Raw genomic sequence first — 21,118 nt, 5'->3', positions numbered from 1 at the left:
AGTAATGAATGCATCAAGCAACGGTTGAAGTGGAATTTGGCATTTTGATTCATGCTAGCTAATTTGCTTCCTCACTCTTGCAGGAATCCCATCGACTGAACATTGCAAGGCAATGAGAAATCCCTCTAAATCAGAAGCAATTTATTGACTTAGATCAGTTATTATCTCCTTGTTAATCCAAAACTGTCTCTGTTTTTCTGTTAATATAGCATGTGAGCATTTTTCAGGTCAGTAGAGTTTTCTTGGGTTGACACACTGAATTCTGGCTTTCCTCCTGCATGCAATTTGACAGAGGTCTTGTCCTTCTTCATTCTTCTGCATTGCTTCTTCATTTTTGATCCATTTCAGTCCTGTATGGTGTTTGATATTAATTGTGTCAGAAGCATTTGCAGTTCTTTCTGTGGACATGCAACACCTTATTTCAAAGTAGATTGTCAACCTTCCTCTGGAAATCTTTCATTTTTTATTCTTGTGAAGGCATTAATATCTAGGCATAGTTCTATAGGCTCCAGATACTGAACGGTACCCTTGTCTGAATAATCACTATTTATAATGATGGTTTCAGTTTATTCATATATAAGCAACGTTATAGACAAATTTGATTCTACATTCTTGTGATATCTACACACATCTATAGCCAGGGCAGTTGAATGAAAATATTAATCAATTTTCCTCTGCATCAGTATACTGAAGCCAGCTCTATAATCATATTGTGACTTCAGATCAACAAAATTACAGAACAGGGACTGGCCTTGGGAATTTCCTGCACAGTTAATCACTGGGAAAGTTTCTGATACACTTTTAGGAAATTTGGCATATTTCTGATTGCTGATCCTTTTGTACTTTAACACAACCTAAAAATAGCCTTCAGGAATGTCTATGGACTGCAATACAAAAAAAGAATGAAAACAAAATAGTACAAAACATGCAACACTGATACTTAAATAAACAGATCATCTGGATGCGCTTTGACTGGCTATGGAATTGCCTGCATTCTGACCTTTGATATACCCACTTGAATGATGAATGTTAAACTGTGGGGGCTGTTATCAATCAGACTCACTCTCGTACTAATTATGACACATGAAAATATAACTTTCCAGCAGCCTTCACATTGTATCACTTTGGTTCTAACAGTGATGTACCCCAACTGATTGCTGTATTTTCTGCACCTATTGTCATGCTTTTTAACAGTGTTATTGGGGGGAAATGACAAGACACCACCCAAATTGTGTTTGGAGTAAAATCTTCTTTAGCCATTAAATGCACAATTCCATGGACCAAGAAGCATACAATTTCAAGTCAGATGACAGATGACTGTCGCACTTCAACATAAATTCAGGATAATCACAGAAACCTTACAAATAATTAATAACGAGTATCATTCATGTTTAAACATATGTAAACAAACTGCTTGTAACAGTTTGCAAAGTGGAGGAATTGGTAAGTGAAAAGAAGTGTATAGGTTTTGGAAATAAATTCCTACAATTGCTCAAAGGGCTTGGGAAGTTGAAAATAGCTTATCACATTGCCTTATGCCCTGAAGTAAGGCCTGAATAGGGGGATAATCATTTTGATGAAGAAGTGCAGGCTTTTACTTAATTGATATCCAAGTACATAGCAGTAACAATGTGACAGTTAAATGAGATTAGAAATGCATTCAAATCTGTAAATACCATGTCAAAGGATGGATGGAGTATATTCCACAGAAACTATTCTGAGGCAATATTTTGAGCAAAGAAGTCCTCACAGAGAAGGCGAAGAAGGCTAGGCCTTGGGTTTAGGACCCATGTCAGGACTTGTTGGCCTTGGAAATATGTTCATAATGTTGCCAAACAGATTGAATATCAATAAATCCTTCTATTAAGTCTCATGGCAAGTGGCCAGATCAGGATTGTCTCATTGGCTACGTATTAGAAGGAAATAGCAAACTGTTACTGTACTTTGCCCATAAATACAGACTAGGCCAATCTGAGGAAGTCCATGAGAAGCAAGGATGGAAGAAAAGACAGACAAGGTATCAAATGCACTTTGAGGGATTAACTGTTCTGTACAGGTTGCTTAGCATGCTTGATCCCTCTAATAGTGGCACACCTACCAAAGCAACAGACAAACAAAAGTTCAAAAAGCATCATGCTTTTTCTTGTTCTGTTTGAGCCAGACAGATGCGTAGCAGAGGTCTACACATCTACTTAAGTAGGTCTCCTGCCACTGAGCCAAATGTTCCATTTTCAAGTCATCCTCCAGAGCACAGAATCATTCAGTGAATCCCTATAGTACGGAAGCAGGCCATTTGGCTCATCACATCCACACCGACCCTTCAAAGAGCATCCGCTCCATACCCACCCTCTATCAATAACCATGCTTTTCCCATGGCAATACCACCTGGCCTGCACATTATGGGCAACTCAGTGTAGCCAAAAGAAACCCACACAGATGTAGGGAGAACATGAAAACTCCACATTGACAGTCACACAAGGGCAGAATCAAACCCGGGTCCCTGGCGCTGTGAGGCAGCAATGCTAACCACTGAATTACCATGCCATGCTTCCAAAAGGTTCATATTCAGCCTGATACTTCTTGTAACACTTCCTCACCATCTCTCAGAGTGGAAATAAATGGGTGGCAGGTGCAAAGCAAGCAAATGCAATCTGCAGCCTGAGCAATTGAAAATGTATCCTGTGGTGCAACAAAGCAGGACATCCGAAACCAATGTTCCCATTAGATGTTCCCATTAGATGTGCATATGGCTCCAGCATCAAGACAACTGTAAATCTTTTATGCAATGTGATAAACATTGCGTGTTGCTATTGGTTCAATTATGGATAACATATGGTTGTTGATTATGCCTCCATGAAGCTGAATTATAATGAGAGGTCATCAAGCTGAACATTGACCCAGAGACTCTGATGGCCAGATAGTCAGTGGAGCACTATAGGCTTGGGTTTAGCATTGAGATCCTGTAGAACCCAAGATTCAGCAGATTCTGTGAGGATTGCCCAGGAAAATAAAGATTCCAATGGGCAACATTGGAGGATTCCAAGATTTCCACTTCCACTATGTTAATAGGTGCTCGGGTCAAGTTAAGCAATTAGTAACCTAATCTAACTCCTGCAAACTACTAACAACATCCACACACATACCGTTCACACTTCCCCTGACCCTTTACCCTCCAGGTACCTCCGACAATTGCCACGCCCTTAATCTAATTTGATTCCATATTCCTTTCCCTAGACCAAGCAGCACCTCTGAATTGCCATGCCCTGAATTATGTTCCCTGCCAGCAACCCCTTTGCCCACCAGGCCTGATGTAGCACATGCCAACCCAGACATCCCACATTTGCACTCACACCAGCCCTGTCATTTTCCCAACATGGACCTGAGCATCACCTCCACTACTGCCAGCAATCCCCCTCACCACTGCCAGCCCCATTAAAACAACCCCCAGCCTGTCCTGCCCTAAGTACCCCATTAATTAGCTGGCATCCTACTGACCTGGCATCTAACCACTTGGCATCCTACTCACCTAACTCTAACCAACTGTCACCATGGACCTACACTGCAGCTGTCTAATAATCAAATATGTTTGATCGTTCATGAACATTAAAACTACAGAAAATGGCAGACCCGCTGCTACAAAAGCGAACATGGTTTGCTTCTCTTGACTGGGTGGGTTAGTCTTCGGAGGGTCGGTGTGCTCTTGTTGATCCAAAAGGACCTGTTTCCACACTGTCGGGATTTTATTCTATGTCATGCACAATGGGGAAATACGTTGATTTCAGCAATGCTGCGCGTTTTTCAAAGAGCTGGAATTAGAATTCCCAGCTAGAAATATGGAGGTCAGTACTAATGGAAAAGAAAAGGAGCAGAGTGAGAATCTAATTGTGATTGCCACTTCTCAAAATATCCCTGTTATTAACTTTTACTCTGTTCAGAACATAGAACATTACGGCATAGGAATGGGCCCGTTGGCCCACAATGTCATGCCGAACATAATGCCAAAGCTGAGCAAAGAGACCTTGGAGTGCAGGTTCATAGTTCCTTGAAAGTGGAGTCGCGGATAGATAGGGTAGTGAAGAAGATGTTTGGTATGCTTTTCTTTATTGGTCAATGCAGTCAATAGGAGTTGGGAGGTCATGTTGTGGTTGTACATGACAGTGGTTTGGCCACTTTTGGAATACTGCATGCAAATCTGGTGGATGTTGTGAAACTTGAAAGAGTTCAGAAGAGATTTACAAGGATGTTGCCAGGGTTGGAAGATTTAAATTATAGGGAGAGGTTGAGTAGGCTGGGGCTGTTTTCCCTGGAGTGTCGGAAGCTGAGGGATGACCCTATAGAGGTTTATAAAATTATGAGGGACATAGATAGGATAAATAGACAAGATCTTTTTTCCCAGGGTGGGGGAGTCCAGCACTAGAGGGCAAAGGTTTAGGTTGAGAGGGGAAAGATTTGAAAGGATCTAAGGGACAACTTTTTCACACAGAGCATGGTGTGTGTATGGAATGAGTTGCCAGAGGATGCAGTGGAGGCTGACACAAGCACAACATTTAAAGAGCACCTGGATAGGGTACATGAATGGGAAGGGTTTAGAGGCGTGTGAACCAATTGCTGGTAAACAGGACTAGATTAATTTAGGATATCTGGTCAGCATGGACGAGTTGGACCAAATGGTCTCTTTCCGTGCTGTGGGGGAGCTTGTGTTGGACTGGGGTGGACAAAGTTAAAAATCACACACATAACCTGGTGTTGTGTAATTTTTAACTCTTTATGTGCCCTATGTCTCTTTATGTGCCCTTTTTTGCCTGCCCTTCATCCATATCACTCCATTCCTTGCATATTTATGTACTTATTGAGAGCTTCCTTAAATGCCCCAATCATATCTGCCTCCAACAACACCCCAGGCAGCATGTTCCAGACTCCTACCACACACTTTGTAAAAAAAAATACTCGCCCCACACATTTCCTTTGCATGCCTCCTAGAATTAGACATTTCAACTCTGAGAAGAAAATTCTGACCATCAATCCTACTCATGCATCTCATAACTTTATAGACTGTTATCAAGTCTTGCCTCACTCTCTGCTGAGTTTTTCTAGTCTCTCCTTATAGCTCATACTCTCTCTTCCAGAAAGCATTCTGGTAAACCTCTTCTGCACCCTCTCCAAAGCCTCCCCATCCCCTGTAATGTGGCAACCAAACTGAATGCAATACTCAAGTGTAGTCTAACCAAAGTCTTACAAAGCTACATGACATCCATGACATGTTTTTACAGATACTGCGTGAGCTGTGCACAATTTCCAGGACTTTCTGATTTTAGTTCACATCTCACTTTAGATTGGTTTGTCTTTTAGTTTTATGGAATGTTGACCCCTCAGAGTAGCACACTTCCCTTGCAGTTCGAGACATTACATAATGTTGAGAATGGAGATTGTGGACTATACTTTAATAAGTGGAATGGAGATTGAGTGGTAGGATATGTGGATATTTCAAAATATCTGGAGGCAAGGGCAACCTCTAGTGGACCAAACTGGTTACTGCATGTAAAGAGATTCATTTCTGTTGTTTTCGGAAGATTCACAGTCCAGTAAAATTTAAGTTATCTGGTGTGTACCAGAAATAGATTCAAGCTGCTAAGTTGAAAATGCTAGTTACTGAACAAGAACATAAAATGCAAAGTGGCAATCAGTGCAAATACCACACAGGATAATGTGAATTTAACTGCATCAAATAAACATTCAAAATTGTCATTATCCTCATCGTGGTTCATGAACTCTGAATGTTATGAGCTCATTTGTAGCTGCCCTTTAGTTTGAGTATTTTAATTTAAAAATAACCAGCAGCACTGATATTCATGTATTAAACAAAATAAAGGATTTGCTTATTACAGAACTGTAAATGTAAATTAGCTACACAATAATAATAAAGTTATTAGCTAGAATAAAGATATAATGATTCAAATAAGGATAAAAGTCACATGGGGGGAGAATAACATTGAATTGGTCTCTATTAATGTTACAGACTTGCCTTGCTTTCACATTTTCTTTCCGAAGTGAAGGGGATGAAACTTGAAGTCAGAATTCAGCATTTGTGATAGCCTCTGCAGTTGAATAGTTTAATGTTGCTCCCACTGGCAAAACGAGCAGGAAAATGTCTGAGGAATGAGTGAAGGTTCCTTTGTTTCACTTACATAAGTTGCGCTCATTGGCAGCTTACTTCCATACAACACCAATTGACCATTGTCTACCTTTCTCTATTTCCCTGTTGAAAAGCAATGTCTGCTTAGTGCGTTTGCTCATGGTCTTTAGATGATTCATGAGATGCTTTCACAAAATGGCTGCAAGCTGACATTATTTCAAATTTAATATGGTTGCTCCAAAATATTGTAACATGCTTCTGTATTTGTGGGGGACACAGTGGCTCAGCGTCTCAGTGGTTAGCACTGCTGCCTCACAGTGCCGGCGACTCAGGTTTGATTCCAGCCTTGGGCGACTGTCTGTGTGGAGTTTGCAAGTTCTCTCTGTGTCTGCTTGGTTTTCACCAGGTACTCCAGTTTCTTCCTACAGTCTGAAGATGTGCAGGTTAGATGGATTGGCCATGCTAAATTGCCCACAGTGTTCAGGGATGTGAAAGCTAAGTAGGTTAACCATGGGAAATATGGACTGGGTCTGGGTGGGATACTCTTTGGAGGATCGGTGGAGACTCAATGGGCTAAGTGGCCTGCTTCCACGCTGCAGGGATTCTCGTAGGTAATGGGAGAGCTTAGGTCTGGAACACCGACATATCCATTACTTTTCTGTCAGAAATATTTACCTTTTAAATTGTCTTATTCTGTCAGTATTTTGGGGAGGTAGGAAGAGCTTTGGAAAACCACTGGTAAAGTGAAAGTCAGTTATTGTTAGATAGTTTATCACTTGAGGGAGGATAATGGAGTGGAGGCCATTATGGGTCAATGGTGGGAAGTCTCTCAAAGTGGGAAGTTGGTGGGCTCTCTGCAAGAGATGCAGTTTAGTGCATATTGAGAGGTGAGTAATAAGAGCAAGATTCTAGGAGATAGACTAACTAGCACAGAATTAATAAGCGCAGGCTTAGAGGTAACAAGAGGTACAGTCTTTGAGTGGTCATGCTAAAGAAGGGCTTAAAGAGAATTAAGAATAACTCATCCATAACTTTGTACCAGACTAGCCTCAACAACCTACAAATTTTGGATGTAGGTTTGCTCGCTGAGCTGGAAGGTTAATTTCCAGACATTTCATCACCCTACTAGGTAACATCTTCAGTGGGCCTCAGGCGAATCACTGCTGATAATTCCTGCTTTCTATTTATGTGTTTGGGTTTCTTTGGGTGAGTGATGTCATTTCCTGTGGTGATGTCATTTCCTGTGGTGAAGTCACTTCCTGTTCCTTTTTTCAGGAGGTGGTAAATGGGGTCTAACTCGATGTGTTTGTTGATAGAGTTCTGGTTGGAATGCCATGCTTCCAGGAATTCTTGTGCGTGTCTTTGTTTGGCTTGTCCTAGGATGAATGTGTTGTCCCAGACAAAGTCGTGTCCTCCCTCATCCATATGTAAGGATACTAGTGAGAGAGGGTCATGTCTTTTTATGGCTAGTGATGTTTATGTTTCCTGGTGGCTAGTTTTCTGCCTGTTTGTCCAATGTAGCGTTTGTTACAGTTCTTGCAAGGTATTTTGTAAATGACATTAGTTTCACAAAATACCATGCAAGGACTGTAACAAACACTACATTGGACAAACAGGCAGAAAACTAGCCACCAGGATATTTGAACACCAACTAGCCACAAAAGACATGACCCTCTCTCACTAGTATCCTTACATATGGATGAGGAAAGACACCACTTCGACTGGGACAACACATCCATCCTAGGACAAGCCAAAGAAAGACATGCACGAGAATTCCTAGAAGAATGGCATTCCAAACTCTGTCAACAAACACACTGCGTTAGACCCCCATCTACCATTCCCTGAGAAAAGGAACAGGAAATGACTTCACCACAGGAAATGACATCACCAACCCAAAGAACCCCAAACATATAAATAGAAAGCAGGAATTATCAGCAGTGATTCGCCTGAGGCCCACTGAAGATGTTACCTAGTAGGGTGACAAAACATCTGGAAATGAATCTTCCATCTCAGTGAGCAAACCTACATCCAAAACCTCAACCTGAGCTACAAATCTTCTCAAAACTCGCTAAAGCCTACACATTTATCAGTGAATCAGAGACCAGAGCCATCCACAAAAAACAGCCTTTGTTTAGCACCATGCAGCCAGTGCAGACTCAATGATTCAAATGGCCTCCTCTGATATAACACTTGTATGCTTCAATGAGTTAATACAGAGGAGCTTCATTGGGTACAACAGTAAAGATCACCTGACTCTCATAGTTTACCCATCTGGTGAGTCTGAGCTCATCACTGTATCAATGAAGTAATCAACGCCCTGTTCAACAGGGCTGGCAAACCATGTGGCCTTCCAAAATGAGCCTGACAGTCAGGCAGAAAGGCCACCAGCTGATCAAGTGCCTTGCTAAATTCCCCAAGGTGCAGGGTATCATTGACTGCACTCACATTGCGAGCCAGGCTCACACAATTCAATCAACAACCTTCATAAACAAGATCAGTTCCCATTCTGCCAAACTATAACTGGTATGTGTCCACCAAAAGTAGCGCCTACAGGTGCCCTCAGAAGCAGCAATGACGTCTGTATACTTTGACAGTCCCAGGTGGCCCAGGTTTTTTGATTCCACCCCCACACCATATGTCTTGAAGAATTGAAGAGTGGATTATTGGAGCATGCATAAGAGGAGCCCTCAACACTGCAGCAGAGGAGCTGGAAAGCACGTACAGCTGAGTACTATTGAGTATTTAGAGTTGTAATTCAGTTGCCTGGACTAATCCAGTCGTGTCTAGTGTAGTGGGGATCTCTCATACCATGGTATTCTGCTGTGCTCTGTTTACACATCATTATCTTTGTCTCTGGTATAGGTGGTTCTTCTTTGGAAGACAAAGGATTGAAATATTGCTGTTGAATTTATGTCACCTCACCATCTGACATTGAAGTCAAATCTGCTATATCAGTTTGTTCACCATATTGTTTTGCTGTCAGAACAACTTCTGTTAGAGATTTCTCACTGAACCGAAGTGGATTGTACTGCTCCTTCTTGTTCTCAGTATTTGCATCTTCTGCCAACTGATACCATCCACACCCACCCTTGGCCCTTTCCTCTCTGTGCCAATTGAGTTACGATCTATTATTTACATGGGCACTGGACAAATGCCAGCAGAAAATAAAACTATCTGTACATTTGTAGTGTCCCTTCTGAAATAGCACATACAATCATTGATACAAGAATCATTTAATACATTGAAATTCCTTCAACTAATTCCTTTTGTCAGCAAATATTTCACTTAGGTCCTTAATCCATTATGTCAATAATAATTTCCCTTCTATACACATTTAGAGCTTTCCATCAAAATATTCACCTGATTATGCACCCAGTTGTAAAAATTATAGTTTAGACACAGTTGGTATAATGGCTTATAACAGCAGGAATGCTGAAATGTACAGTTTTTTTTTGGTTTTTGGACAATTTCTTTGTTGCATTGGCCATTCCTTGACATATTTGAAAGCTTTGAAAAACCCTTGAAATGTTTCAGAATATCAATCATCATACTATTCAGCAGCAGAGAAATGCATTGTCAGTACTATTAAAAGACACTTGCTCAGCACTAACCTGTTCACTGACACTCAGTTTAGGTTTTATCAGGGCCACTCAGTTTCAGACCTCATTACAACCTCGGTCCAGATATGGACAAAAAGAACTGAACTCCAGATGTCAAATCCGATTGATGCAGAGACACCATTTGACTAAATATGGCAATGAGGAGCCCTAGCAAAGTTCAAATCAATGGGAATTAGGGGAATACTTTTCACTAATTGTAGTCACACCAAGAAAGTGGATTGAAGTTTTTGTTAGCCAATACATTCAGCACTAGAACATCACTGTAGCTCCTCAGATTAGATATTTTCTAATCAGAAATGTTCTTACATACTTCTGGAGTAGGTGGAATTAAAGGTGGATATTGTGTTTCAGAGGTAGGTATGCTACCACTGTGCCCCAAGAGACCAGTTCTTTGGAATAGTGTCCTAGGATAATTTTAGCTGTCTCCTCAATGAACTTCCCTGCATCATAATTGCAGTAGTAATGATGTTCTCTGTTAGCGACATAATGTTCAGCTCCATCCTGAATCTTCAAGTTATGAAGTAGCTAGTATACATATGCACCATGATGCAGACAACTTCTGGGCTTGGACTGATATTTGACACATATGTTACTTGTTGATTAAATGCCAGGCAATGACCGAGGCCAACTAGAGAGTACTTCATCATCGGCCCCTGAGTTACAATGGCATGACGATCACTGTATCCTTTGCGAGAAACATTTTGAGTGCTTACTAATGACTAGAACTTGGACTGGACAAGACATACAAATACTGTGGCTACAAGGATATGTCAGGGGTTAGGAATTGCATAATTAATTAACTCCTGTCTTCCGAAAGCCTTTACGCAATCCACAATGCACAAATCAGGGGTGTGTTGGAATACTCTGCACTGGATTAGATGGGTGCAGCTCCAACAATATTTAAGAAGGTCAGCACCATCCAGGACAAAATGACATATTCAATTGGAACACCATCCACCACCTTCAACATTCACTCCCTTCACCACCACCACACAATGGTAGCAGTATGTGCCATTTACAAGATACACCGTGGTAACTTACCAAGACTATTACCACAACTCTTTTCAAACTGATGATTATTAAATGTAGAAGGATAAGGGCAGCAGATTAATGGGAATACTACCACCTGCAAGTCCCTCACCAAGCCACTCACCATCCTGACTTACAAATTTATTGCTGAAAAATGTGTTGCTGGAAAAGCGCAGCAGGTCAGGCAGCATCCAAGGAGCAGGAGAATCGATGTTTCGGGCATAAGCCCTTCTTCAGGAAGCCCTTCCTTCCTGAAGAGGGGTTTATGCCTGAAACATCGATTCTCCTGCTCCTTGGATGCTGCCTGACCTGCTGCGCTTTTCCAGCAACACATTTTTCAGCTCTGATCTCCAGCATCTGCAGTCCTCACTTTCTCCTTACAAATTTATTGTTGATACTTCACTTTTATTCTGCTATAATCCTGGAATTCCCTTCTTAACAGCACTATGGGTATCCCTACACTGCTGGACTGCAGTCATTTAAGACAGCAGCTCACCACCTACTTATCCAGGGAAATTAGAAAAGGGCAATAAATAGTGGCCTAGCCAGTGACACCCACATCACATGATTTTTTTAAATGGCAGGAATAACAAGATAAAACCTGTAAATTGCATTTGGGTAGTCGAGCAATCATTGTTTATTTTAAATGATACACAGGCATCGTTTCACAGAGGCGTTTGTAGACTGAACCTCTCAATTTAGGTGACCTCTACAAACCTTTATGTTCTTTTCTGCCTTACCCTCCCTCTCAATTCCATTGACTTCTTCTCCATGTTCTCACCCAGCTTACCTATGCCAAATATAGTTATTCATGAAATATTCATTGAAGAGAGCATGGCAGTGACTGTTGATGCTGCCTCCCTCCCTCAGTTCTCCTTGATCCCTCATGCTCTATTGTCTCCCACCCTTATATGTTGAGTTGTTTCCTTCACAATTGATATCCATTCTGCTTCCAATCACAATCCACCCTCCCGCACCCCCAAAGTGACATGGGCAATCTCCACATCTGACAATTCCCCCTGACAACCCACAGAAACATAGAAAATGAGGGGGAGGAGTAGGCCATTCAGCCCTTCAAGCTTGGCCCACCATTCATTATGATCATGCTTGATCATCCAGTTCAGTGCTCTGTTTCTGCTTTGTCTTTGAAGGGGAAAGTAATGGCAGGTATTATTGAGTTCTTTGTAAACTGATAAAGTCACCATCATATTGCTAGACCAGAGAGCTGCTCTCTCATGAGACAGAGATCCCTTGGTGATAGTTTAACCTGAGGATCCCTATCCTCCAGGCAAGGAAAGAGGTTGAGAAGTTGAGTCTTTCATAGTAACCTCAGCCAGTGTGGATTTCACCACAGTATTTTGAATGGAACTGTTCTTTCAGTGGCTGAAGCTAATGAAGCACTTTGGGGAAGATCTGTGCCCTTTAGAAAGACTGCATAAAAACTTGAGCCTGTGCTCCATAGGAACATGATATTTTTGGCATAATCATGGAGTCTTAATATTAATGAGAAGATATAAGAACAAGAATCAATAATATTGGTTGGACTGAGAATGGAGGAGACATCCTACAAAAAAGTGAACTAATTTTATTGACAGACCATAACTGACAGCTCAATACGTTTAACAACTTAGCTGTAATTATTTTGAACTGTGCTGGTTTTCTGAATTAATTAAATTATGCATTAACTCAGTTTGCCATGCGCCATTATTATGAGTTTCCAGAACTAAAGAACTGTGGAAATACTGAGGAGTTGCATTGAAAACTAGCTATCCATCTAACTAAGCTAACAGGAAAGCTTTATAATTAAAATGAATATTTTAGACCCTGACTCAATTTCTTTAATATACTTTCAAATTGGGAATGTGTATAAATGCATATTTTGTATTAGACGTTTTTAAAATGAATTCTCTGATTTGATATTTGATCAGTCATATGTAGTGGATTGATAGGGTGATTTAATGTTTGGAGCATTAAACATTTTCGATTGTATTGATTGAATTGTCCCCAGTTATGTCTTTAGAAATTCTACTTGTTGTATTTGATGGTGCTGTAAAGTTTTCCTGTGCTTTACTGCAGCAATATCATTTTTTTCCCTGGGATCTCAATGTTGTACAATGTGTTCATTATCTGAATTCCTGTATCCCAGATTGTAGCACCCTTTCTAAACTTCTGGTTGAGAACAATTAAGTCAGTGTTTGACCAAGAATTGGACCTTGCTCCTTTGGCCAGTTTGGTTCAATATTGCACTGCACATGAAGTTGTGAGTTTTACTTTGAAATCTGACTTTAAAAAAAACTGTGGATTGCATTAGTTTGGCAAATAAATGTTGAGGAAGGAACATGGTTACGAAGTATTACGGCTCTAGCACCATGGAAATAACAAAAAGAGTGTTTTACTGTGTTGCCTGTCAGAAGGAATAAGAAGTAGATGCCTTTTGGCATGTCTAAAGATGCAATTACTTTTTTTGTTATTTGTTTGTTGAAACACAATCACTTTAAACAAAACAGCTGCTAAGTTGGATGGTGCTAAATAGAAGTTGTGGAGAAATTAAGGTAATAGCAAGTACTTTGCAAGGGGAAATGCGCTATTTTAAAGTAATTATTAAGAAAATCACAATTTAAATGCTAAGAGACAAATTGACAGAAAATCGCCAGAATATTTTGAATGGAACTGTTCTTTCATTAACTGTAGCTAATGAAACACTTTGGGGAAGATCTGTGCCCTATGTAAAGACTATAAAATTTGTGCCTGTGCTCTATAGGAACATGATATTTTGGAATAATCGTGGAGTTTTAGTATTAAATAGAGGATATAAGAACAAAAATCAATAATATTGTTTGGACTGAGAATGGAGGAGTCTTCCCATAAAAAAAGTGTACTTATTTTATTGACAGACCATAATTGACAGCTCAATAAGTTTTACAACTTAGCTCTAATTATTTTAAACTGCACTGATTTTCTGGATTAATCAAATTATGTATTGACTCAGATTCCATTATAATGAGTTTTCAGAACTACAGAACTGTGGAAAAACTGAGAAACTTGTATTGGGATCCCAGCCTCTGCATGTCATTGACAGCAATCTTCTTTGAGATCCCCTTCTTTTCACTGTACTATCAAGCAAATCAATGAATAGAAAAGGACGAAGGGAAAAATGGAGACTAAAGTGGCCTATCAGGATCATATAGACTTGAATGTTTTTTTGATGGCAAATATAATCTGACTGCGAATTTGTATTTGCTATTATAATTACCTTATCCCAGGCCTCACACTCAGTTCACTCAGAATCTTAGTTCGATTTAATAATCGATGACAGCCTTTTGCATTTATATAGTTTGATGAAAGCAGAAAAATATGTTAAGTGTTTAGTCAAGGACGATAGATTCAAACCAAGGAAAGAGATACTGGAAGGGATGGCCAAAAGCTTTGTTCTAAAGGTAGTCTTAAGAATAGTCTTAAAGGAGGAAAGGGAAATGAAGAGGTGGATGGACTTTGAGGAAGAATTTGAGAGTCAAGAGCAGAGATGGCTGATGACACAATCATCAAAGATGGAGTACAGAGATGTGAGGTGCTGCTGTAGGCCTGAGAAATAAGGATGGTGAACGTTGTATGTTTGGTTAATGCAGCTGGGAGAAATTACAGAACTTTTGATAGGTTATATCAATAATTAACTTGTTACATATTATGGACCTACAAATGGCTTGCAAAAGTATAACTGACAGAAGCCATGTTAATTTTGTCCATCTCTCTCTCTCTCTCTCTCACACATGTGATCTCTTACATCATTAGGGAATTAAGTGTTATGTCTCAGACATTGACATTTTAAAATCCTGATAATGCAGAAAGGTGACAAGGGTTTTAAAAAAAAATTAAGGCATTATTATTTACTCTAGTCACTCTTGTAGAGCATGTGATTTGTGACATGGACTACAGCCATTCAGTGCTTTGGAAGATACAATTGGAGGGATTCAAACATGGCGTCCATGAGCCTGGGAAGACACAAGTTCACTGGCTTTGAAGAGAACAGGGAGATTAGAGATGAGGCTGTAGTTTCTGTGATAGATGGGTCAAGAATTAATTTTCTGAACATGGGATGCTTGAATGGAGGACCTAGTTCCGAAACAACAGAAATTGCTGTAACGTCAAATAGCATAGATGCCAGGAAGGCAATCTGAATAGATAGCAGACTTGTGGGAATTGGGTCAATTGAGTAGCAGTTAGATCTGCGAGACAAGATGAGCTCAGAGAGGAGATAAAGAAATCGCAAAGAGAAACTAGGTAAAATTGCAAGTTTAAGACCAATTGGGGAACATGGGGAGGACTGATTGAATATGCAGGATGAAGAGGCGAAGCAGTGAATGCAGCTTGTTGAAAAGCCATAAATTCCATGATAAAGCAGTCTGCCTGATGAAGATTGTGAACCCCGAAAAGTAAAAAGTTCTGTTTCACTGGCTTATCCTACTGGTTGAAGGCAGTAGGAATTCAAAGGTTAAAGGTCCCCTATTGGAGTGATTCTCTATGTATTCAACTGTCTGCCTGTGCAGTGGTAGGCAGAGACCAGAGATCACAGCAGGGTCAGGCTGCCCATGAACCACCAAAGCCATCTGGAGCCATACGTGTGTATTTCGCTCCTACCCCCAAGCGAAGGTACTCGCTTTTTGAATAAGACTGTCAGCCTTAATCTGACATCCCACTAACTACCTCCTGTTTCCATTCGTATACTTCCTTGCCAGTGAAGACTAACCACACTACTGATACTATGATTAGGAGATGCCAGTGTTGGACTAGGGTGTACAAAGTTAATAATCACACAACACCAGGTTATAATCCAACAAGTTTAATTGGAAGCACTAGTTTTCAGAGCACTGCTCCTTCATTAGGTGTTTGTGGAGTACTGATACTAAAACCTATTATCTACCCCTTTATCAATTAGCATGAGATTGAGAACAGTACTGTCACAAGTATCTGTGAATGGTTTAATATTATCACAGGAAGGCAGCAATCTCCAGCTATTGTGAGCGTGAAAAACACATATTGTTAACGAGATTTGCATCCCGCCCTGTGCTGTCAGAATCCTTTGTGTCAATTATACTCGAACAAGACATAAAAAAGTGTTATTTACTTGTCATGTTCAGAGGTTGATTGGAGAATGCCTCCACAGGAAGACTTCCAGATTCCTTTGGTGGCACTCGGGATCTCTCCCGTTGTTTTCAGAAATAAAATGTCTGGGATGTGAAGCTGGTGTTGGAAATTTACTTTAACATTTGGTGCCGTGACTCATCCCTCCACATAGGGAACGTCTCACTGGGCTGAGTAAGCAGCTTGAAGGTCTGCATCGGACAGAACAGCGTGGTAAGGGCACCTCGGGGTATTTTACCCTAGGCCACTCCTTGTGATTGCCCAGACGATCTGCCCTTGCCCGGTGGAACTGGGCTCAACGGACCACCAGAACCCAGCGTGTAAGGTCAGAACAGTTTGTTTTATTGCTCTAAATTGCTGGGGGGTGGTGACATTGGCTACTCTGTATTGTTCCTGAGGAAAAGGTCGGTCTGGGGATCCCATTCAGGGAAGTGGTCATCACAACCTGACGAATTCAGAAGTGGGAGCTAGCTCTTGAGAATATGGCTGGTGGAAATTAAAACAGGGAAAGGCAAAAGGTTAGGCTCAGCTGAAATTTCTCACCCCGCAGACCTAATACGACCGTTGGAAATTTGTTAGAGCAGGAAGGTACCATGGGACAATTGCTGGATACGGCCAGGAAGGGGACCCACTTCAGTGCATGTGTGAGAGACTGCTTGATCAGAAACATGCGTTACGAGCATTAAGTACAATACTATATAAACAATTAGGGGACAAGATCTGGCCCCTGAGTGGGACGTGGGGCATGGACTCCTGCGAACAGGCGGTAAACCTGGTATGGAGGAAAAATTGTGGAAAGAGTTGGTAGTCCCTTATAAAGGAATGAAAGGTGCCCGCTGATAGTAAATGGCAGGCCACCTTACCTTGTAAGATGATGTAACAATGGCATCCACAGTCATGTACCCAACTCTGAGAAGAAAGAAGTAATGCTCTCCATCAGGTAGAGATGTTAGACTATGCATAATTGTGAAATGAAAGGACTTTTGCAAAGTCCTATGAGAATCAGACTAAAGTATGTTGTATATAGAGTCAGACTGCAGTTGCCAGAGCTGCCCATCCAATTAGGATGCAATAGCAGAACTAAACAATAAACTAATATCCACTTGTCCTCATTCCAGATGTAATGTGTGGCCAACCTGCCAACCAGACTAATGGAAGAAGAATAAATAGTTATACGGAAAAGGAGAGACGCTATCAAGAATGGAAATTCAGCATACTCCATTTGAGATTGCTGGAACATCGTTTAGATTTTGGAATGCAATTGTTGTGTAAATTCAGAAACAAGGAGAATAAATACATCTGTCATTCTGGAAGCAATTTTAACCTAACCCACTTATTAGGAAATTAATGTGATCAGGTGTAACTTTTATTTTACACCTCTATTAAAATAAATTGGTTACAAACAAGATTTCTCCTTTGTGGGCTGGATTAAAATTAAACCTGCTGTGTTCTGGATTCATGCATCCCACAGTACTTGTAAACTGTGTGGATTACTAGGAATAGGTTTTTTAGTTTTGGCTGTAGATCAGAAAAGGCAATTGGCAAAGAGCGAGATAATAAAACAAGACTAGAAAAGAAAAGCAAGGTTGGAAAGGGATTCCTTCAAGGAGTTACAACAATGAAAATAACACAGCAAAAGGTGGAAACATTGAATAGGACTGTCCCATCCTCTAAGTGAAAGCACTGGTTTGACTATTTGCCCAAAGTAGTGAGAGTATTAGAGTTCTCCAGCATGGAAGAAGAACCTTCGGTCCAACTTGTCCATGCTGACCAGATATCTTAAATTAATCTGTTCCCAATTGCCAGCATTTGGCCCATATCCCTCTGAACCCTTCCTGTTCATGTACCCATTCAGATGCCTTTAAATGCTGCAATTATACCAGCCTCCACAGTTTCATCTGGCAGCTCATTTCATATATGTATCAACCTCTGTGGGAAAAAGTTGCCCATTAGATCCCTTTTCAATCTTTACTCTCTCACTTTAGACCCATGTCCTCTAGCTCTGGGCTCCCCCAACCTAGGGAAAAGACATTGGCTATTCACCTTATCCATGCCCCTTATGATTTTATAAACCTTTATAAGGTCACCCCTCAATCTCCAAAGCTCCAAGGAAAATAGCCTCACACTATTCAGCCTCTCCTTATAGCTCAAACCCTCCAATCGTGGCAACATCCTTGTAAATCTTTTCTGAACCCTTTCCAATTTCACAACATCCTCCCTATGTCAGGGAAACTAGAATTGAATGCAGTATTCCAAAAGTGCTGTACCAATGTGCAGACCAATGTGCTGTACATTCGCAACATGACCTCCCAACTCCTGTACTCAATGCACTGATCAATAAAGGCAGAAGTGAGGACTGCAGGTGCTGGAAACCAGAGTTTAGATCAGAGTGGTGCTGGAAAAGCACAGCAGGTCAGGCAGCATCCGAGGAGCAGGAAAATCAAGGTTTCGGGCAAAAGCCCTTCATCAGGAATAGGTATTCCCGATGAAGGGCTTTTGCCCAAAACGTTGTTTTTCCTGCTTTTCGGATGCTGCCTGACCTGCTGTGCTTTTCCAGCACCACTCTGATCTAAGCACTGATCAATAAAGGCAAGCATACCAAACGCCTTCTTCTTATTGCAGATAAAACCATCTTAATTTTTCTGTGCTGACACTTTTGCTGTGCAATTCCTTCATTTGTCTGTGGACTTATATCTTCTGATCTCCACTAATGCACTGTTCAAAAGGAGACAAGTTTAAAACCTTTTTGAAATTCTTATTAAAAAAGTGTTTTATCTCTCATTTTTATTTCAAATTCCATTGTGGAAGCAATAATATTTATTGGAGGTGTAGTGGACAGCAAAGAAGGTTACCTCAGATTACAACAGGACCTTGATCAGATGGGCCAATGTGCTAAGGAGTGACAGATGGAGTTTAATTTGGATAAATGCTAGGTGCTGCACTTTAGGAAAGCAAATCTTAGCAGGACTTATACACTTAATGGTAAGGTCCGAGGGAGTGTTGCTGAACAAAGAGACCTTGGAGTGCAGGTTCATAGCTCCTTGAAAGTGGAGTCGCAGGTAGATAGGATAGTGAAGAAGGCGTTTGGTATGCTTTCCTTTATTGGTCAGAATATTGAGTACAGGAGTTGGGATGTCATGTTGCGGCTGTACAGTACATTGGTTAGGCCCCTGTTGGAATATTGCATGCAATTCTAGTCTCCTTCCTATCCGATAGATGTTGTGAAACTTGAAAGGGTTCAGAAAAGATTTACAAGGATGTTGTCAGGATTGGAGGATTTGAGCTACAGGGAGAGGCTGAACAGGTTGGGACTGTTTTCCCTGGCGCGTCGGAGGCTGAGGGGGTGACCATATAGAAGTTTACAAAATTATGAGGGGCATGGATAGGATAAATAGACAAAATCTTTTCCCTGGGTGGGGGAGTCCAGAACTAGAGGGAATAGGTTTAAGGTGAGAGGGACAAGATATAAAAGGGACCTAAAGGGCAATTTTTTCACTCAGAGGGTGGTACGGGTATGGAATGAGCTGCCAGCGGAAGTGGTGGAGGCTGGTACAATTGCAATATTTAAAAGGCATTTGGATGGGTATATGAATAGGAAGGGTTTGGAGGGATATGGGCCAGATGCTGGCAGATGGGAACTAGGCTGGGTTGGGATAACTGGTCGGCATGGACGGGTTGGACCAAAGGGCCTGTTTCCATGACATCACTATGACTCTATCTTAATGATTTTTAATCTGGTGTTGAATCTAACGATAATGACAGAGGTTGACCTTTTGTGGGTTTAACTTAGGGTCAAGATAAAGCGCATGTCAATTTACCCTCTGAATGACCTCCAACAATAGTGATAAATAGTCAAAATCATTCATAGCCAGAAGGCTATTGTTGTAAGCGTTGCAATGCTAACCATTATCAGCTTAAAGAAGGGATAATTTGCTGCCACCAACCTCTTCCCTTGCTGCAGCTAAGAGCCAATTTGATTTGCTGTGGGAAAGATAAGCCACTCATGAGTCTAAATCCCCTGTTTATATATATTTTTTAAATTGCCCAAACTAATGACAAACAGCAGTGGTGCTTATTTTCCCCAGCACCCGTCTCGTGTGTGTGTGTGTAGGTGCAGGACACAGTGAAGAAACGAGTGAAGAAACTTTATTTGTATTCCCTCGCCTGGGAAAAAAAGACAACCACCTGAGTGGCCAGTGACAAGCAGTGCTCTTATCCCCTGTTTACACTTATTTTCTTCTTTTTAAGAAAACTAACCAAAAACACAAAAACAAAAAAAAAGAAAAGGAAGACAATGACTCCATTGACAAGGGAACATTTTCTCCTCGCAGTACACTGGCTGTGTGGCCAGCCAGCACAAGTCAATCCTTTGAATTGAGGAGATTCTAAATCAGGTTATACATTTTTTTTCCCTTTTCCTCTTTTTTGACAAGATCTCCTGTTTATTTTTCTTTTTTCTTTTTCTCCTGTAAACCTCCACACTATTGCCAAACAGCAGTGGTGATTATTTCTCCCAAGCACCCATGTCATCTGTGTGTAGGTGCAGGACACAGTGAAGAAACAACGAGTGCAGAAACTTTATTCGTATTCCACCATTAGGAAAGAAAATCAAACACCCGAGTGGCCAATGACAGCAGTGCCCTTATCCCCTGTTTGCTTTTTTTTTCTTTTCCTTAGCACTCATGTTGTGTGTGTGCAGGTGTGAGACACAGTGACAGAAAACAGGTATACAAATCTTTATTCATTTTCCACCAGCAGGAAGAAAGGAAACACCCGAGTGGCCAGTGACAAGCAGTGCCTTTATCCCCTGTTTACCTTTGTTACCATGTTGCGTGTGTGCAGATGTGAGGCGCAGTGAAATACAACAGGTATAAAAATCTTATTCATTTTCCACCACCAGGAAGAAAGGAAACACCAGAGTGGCCAGTGACAAGCAGTACCTTAATCCCCTGTTTACTTTGGTTGGCCAAAGCTTCCTGATTGGTCAGGGTTAACAACCCCAATCAGGCACCTCATAGTTAACAAGGTCCACTTGGTTCTGATCACTATGTGTCTTCCCCCCGAAGTCCGGGGATATGGGCCTGATCTTTCTCTTGTAGCTTTTTCTGTGATGTTTTCACCCCAAGGTCCAGTTCCTCTGATTTGGACTCTGACATGGGCAGCGTATACCAAACAGTAGGCCGTCTCCTGCGTCCAG

The sequence above is a fragment of the Chiloscyllium punctatum genome, chromosome 9 (assembly GCF_047496795.1).
Source record: "Chiloscyllium punctatum isolate Juve2018m chromosome 9, sChiPun1.3, whole genome shotgun sequence".
Lineage (NCBI taxonomy): Eukaryota > Metazoa > Chordata > Chondrichthyes > Orectolobiformes > Hemiscylliidae > Chiloscyllium > Chiloscyllium punctatum.
This window is presented reverse-complemented; position numbering follows the sequence as displayed.